The sequence below is a fragment of the Helianthus annuus genome, chromosome 4, assembly GCF_002127325.2.
Source record: "Helianthus annuus cultivar XRQ/B chromosome 4, HanXRQr2.0-SUNRISE, whole genome shotgun sequence".
NCBI classification, from domain to species: domain Eukaryota; kingdom Viridiplantae; phylum Streptophyta; class Magnoliopsida; order Asterales; family Asteraceae; genus Helianthus; species Helianthus annuus.
In genome coordinates, this window is record NC_035436.2 from 46,319,854 (window position 1) to 46,324,740 (window position 4,887).

General features: G+C 42.1%; 1 non-coding gene across 1 annotated transcript; it reads right to left on the reverse strand.

Annotated features, from left to right (window-relative positions):
- Positions 1-2,879: 2,879 nt before the first annotated feature.
- Positions 2,880-2,986, reverse strand: LOC118491806. The gene has a single exon (XR_004892251.1). It is a non-coding gene; the product is annotated as a small nucleolar RNA R71 (small nucleolar RNA).
- Positions 2,987-4,887: the final 1,901 nt, after the last annotated feature.

Sequence of the window (4,887 nt, forward strand, 5' to 3'; positions counted from 1 at the left end):
GAATGATTGTTTGATGTTTCTGTATGATTGATCCGAATCCATATGATGATCATGAGATTAGTGTTGGCTTGGAATTAGGGTTCATGTGATGATGTTCATATGAATCGGATTTGCATGATATTGACCTAGAACCGATTGCATGTTAATCGACTATTATGCGAGTATATTTGGATGATTGGTTTTGTTGTCATGTTAGGGTGCATGTTAGTAATCAAGATCATGAACCTGTTAATGCGATTAATATTATGGTTGTGGTTTATGCTATGAATGAGATTAGGTTTCATAAGAATTAAATGATAATTGCTTGATTTGATCGATGATAACATGATTTGGAAACTGTTCAAATTGTTTGTAACTGACTTGCATGATTTAAGGAAGTATATAACTAATCGCACAAGGCCAGTCGCACAAGGCCTGTCGCACAAGCTAAGATATGTTAGGGTACAACTGTTAAAGCACATCGTATAATCTCTTAAAGCTCAGTCGCACAACATCTTATGAATCGCATAAGGTTGTGCCGATCGCACAAGATGTTGGGCCGCACAAGATAATAAACTGTTAATGTTTGTTGGGCCGCACAAGATGTTGGGTTGCATGTTATTGGGCCGGGTTTGTTTGGATCGCACAACCCGTTGCGGATCGCACAAGTTTGTGCTGATCGCATAACAGGTTGGGCCGGTCATCCTTTGGGCTTTATCCTACTGAATCGCATAAGATGATTGGGCTCGCACAAGCTCAACGACCCAATCATCTGAGTCGCATAAGTTGGGCCTTATATGTACTGGACTGCTACTGTTAACGTGATCTATGTGTATGCCATGATCGTTATGTGTTCGTAACTTGTTAGCTTATGTGTAAACCTACGTGCACTACTTGAACCTAGATCTGACTTGTATGGTATCCATGTTAGGACATGGTTGACCACTAGGGGTGCTTGGCTCATTTGCAAACCATCCCTTGGCACACCACCTCTCTCACACTTCACCCACCACCCACCACCATCACAACACCATCATCTACCATCATCATCCATTGTCCATCATAGAGTGTGTGAGTCGTCTCGGGATCCAAGATTGATCGTAAGAGTTCTTGACAGTCAAAGGCCATGTTTGCCTAAGTCTCTTACATCACTTGGTGAAGACAAGTGTTTAGTGTAATACTTTTTATTTTTAATCTTTTCGCACTTTTTATTTGGTTATGTATTAATGACTTTAATAACTAGTTTCTTATGTTGAAGGTGATTCTTCCTTATCGTTTGTCCGTGGTGTCTTGGCATTATTTTACTGTCTATATAAAATAAAAGATTTTCACCATTCATATCTCCACGGTCTATATGGAGATATGTTGGCTACCTGGTCAGGGGTTAAGGGAACGGTTTGGTAAGAGTCTTGCCATTGCTCAGTGTATAGATCCTGCAAAGGACCTGGGTCAAATTTAGTAGGACCTCCTTCAATACCCACCGGTATTGGATGGCGGGGGTCCAAACTCTTTGATCCCCTCATAAGTAAGCTACTATTAAAACTTTAACCCGGCTACTTAGGATTGTATCCTTGCTGACTCAAACTACTGGGTTGAGGGTAACGTCACCTTCAAAAGAGGGGCCTACTACAATAACTAAGATAATCTCTTAAAAAGTGCAGAAATAATCAAAGGTTACACTACAGACGAGTCGGATCCAAGTGATTCATCTTGTGTATCTGTTTTTTTTACTTTTATTTTATTTTTCAGCATTTTAGTTGGTTTTATTTTTCTAGTTTAAAAACCTTTTTCTAACTTTTGATTTGATTAGACGTTGAGGATAAACCGGTACTAAAAGCTCTTGTGTCCTTGGACGACCTCGGTATCTTACCAACACTATACTACGTCCACGATGGGTGCACTTGCCCATATGTGTGTTTAGTGTTAGTAAATATCGTGTTTTATAAATTTAAAACTTGGCTAAAAAGTGTAAAAGGGCTTAAAATATACATTAAAAATCTATAGCACCATGCACACATCAAGTTTTTGGCGCCGTTGCCGAGGACACAAGGATTTTAAGAAAGTTAGGAATCAACGTCCTAATCGTTTTTTTAATTTTTATGTTTTTTTTAAGATTTTCTTAATTTTTCAGTTTCTGCATAGCTCAGCACGGGCCGTGCCTGGTCGGACACGTGCCGTGCTCATCATTATTACTGGCAGTTTTTATTTTCCGAGTTACAGAGAGTTGAGCTCGGGGCCATGTCGGTGCAACACGGGGCCGTGTCGAACTCCCCAGTAATAGGGATCCGGAAAACAATCACTGTATTTCCGACCACGGGCCGTGTTCATCTGAACACGGGGCCGTGGTAAAGCTTCTGACCAACGTTCTTTTTGTTTTTATTGCAGGACTTGGAACTCGGGCGCCACATCTGAACTCTCCACGTAGTGTTTGAGCTCCAGTTCTAATAGGGACGTAAAAGAGCCCCTAGATGAACCCGAACGCTTTCTAAGAAAAAGACTTAAATTTGGGGGACCCACTTCCAATGGCGGACCAACGTACCCTCATGGATTACCTATGACCCATCGTAGGTAATCTCGGCGCCGCTATCAATGCACCGAATGTCGAAGCCAACAACTTCGAACTTCGGCCACATTTGATATAAATGCTTCAAAACTCCGCAACCTTCCACGGGCTTGTGGACGAGGATCCTCATCTACATATAACTAATTTCTTAGAAATATGTGATACCTTTCGGATCAATGGAGCATCAAACGACGCCATCCGCCTTCAGATGTTTCCATTTTCACTAAAAGACCGAGCTAAGGCTTGGCTTAACGCCCTCCCAGTTGGCTCGGTAAACACCTGAGATGAACTAGCCCAAAAGTTTCTATATAAGTATTTCCCTCCTACTAAAACGGCTAAATTAATGACTGAAATTAATACATATTCACAAGAGGACGGAGAATCCTTATATGAAACTTGGGAAAGGTTCAAGGAGCTACTAAGAAAGTGTCCTCATCACGGTCTTGCGGTGTGGCAACAAGTATCCACTTTCTATAATGGGTTGTTGCCACACACAAGACAAACACTTGACTCTAGCTCCGGGGGACTCTTAGTTAATCGTCGCCCAAATGAAATATATAATCAAATTGAGGAAATTGCTCAAACCAATTTTCAGTGGCACACTCCCCGAGGCAATAAATTGCCCCGGGCGCCCATAAGGTTGATGAAAGCACTTCTTTACAAGCCCAAATCGAGGCCCTTTCTTCAAAAATCAAAAAGCTAGAAATGGCAAAAACAACCTCGGTCATGGCTTGTGAAGGGTGTGGTGGGCCACATGAAAATTGGAGTTGTATGAAAGAAGTTGATGATCAAACAGAAACGGTAAACTACATTGATAATAGACCTAGGCTGTCGGGTCCTCCAACGGGTACCTACAACCAAGGATGGCGTAACCACCCTAACCTTGGTTGGAGAGAACCCGACAATGGTAGTAACCAACAAAATCTAAACCAACGAACAAACTTTCAACAACCAAGAAGCGAGTCACCAAATTTCTCTCAACAACAAGGTGGATGAGAAAGGCTTGAAGATAATGTATCTCGCCTCATCTCCGACACCGAAAAGAAAAACTCGGATCGATTTCAACAATTGGAATCGAATTTTAGAAATCAACAAACTAGTATACAAAACATTGAAAAACAATTAAATCAAATAGCTCAGAATTTCTCCGAGAGGCCACAAGGCGCGTTACCAAGCAATACCGAAACTAACCCAAAGGCACAAGTACATCTCATAACGTTGAGAAACCGTACCGTGGGTCCCGAAGAGGCTCTATTACCACCAACTAAAAGAAGCCAAACCACAACTCCACCCACGCCCCAACAAGAGAAGGCTTCTCCACCAATTCAAGAGCCTACTAAGACTCCTCCGGTTCCATACCCTGGTCGGTTAATTCGTCAAAAGACCGATGAGCAATTCGCAAAGTTCAAAAATTTACTAAAAAATTGCATGTTAATATTCCATTTATCGAAGTCCTAACTCAAATGCCTAAATATTCAAAATTTATGAGGGACTTCCTCACTCATAAAAGGAAAATTAAATCATTGCAATTAGTTAATTTAGGCGAAGAATGCTCCGCCTTACTACTCAACAAACTCCCGGAAAAGAAGCTTGACCCCGGAAGCTTCACAATTCCTTGCTCGATTGGGGAGTCCCCCATTCGTAATGCTTTAGCTGATCTCGGGGCAAGCATCAACCTCATGCCCTCATCAATGTTCAACTGACTCGACTTAGGGAAAACAAGCCCTACAAAAAGAAGCATACAACTCGCCGATAGATCTGTCAAATATTCACAAGGTGTCGGTGAAAATCTATTGGTCAAAGTCGGCGAATTTGTCTTTCCGGCCGACTTTGTCATACTAGATATGGAAGAAGATGCCGAAGTACCACTCATCCTAGGGAGGACATTCCTAGCTACGGCCCAAGCAGTGGTAGATATGAATGATGGAACACTAACATTGCGGATTGGGGACGAGGAAATGAAGTTTGGAGTTGGAAAAAGAGTAGAAGACGAAGACCCGGTCAACTACATGAAGGTCATTGACTCAAGTTTGGATGATGCTCTCCGAAGGTGTAGCATGGGATGCAAAACATCCCACTTGGGTAACATATGACCAGGCTTTGGGTCTAGCCAAGGACCCTTATAAACGTGGCGCACCACGGGGGCATTCCGCGGAACTATCCTTAGTTTAGTTTAGATTAATTTTTATGTTTTCTAGTTTAGTTTTAATTTTCAGGAATAAAGCACACTCGAGATGGTGAATGATAACAAGGGATACTTGAACCAGCGCCCCATGCACAAAAATAGAGCCGTCCGACAAAATTTTCTTCATTACAGCAAGTTCAGCACGGGCCGTGCCCGCCCA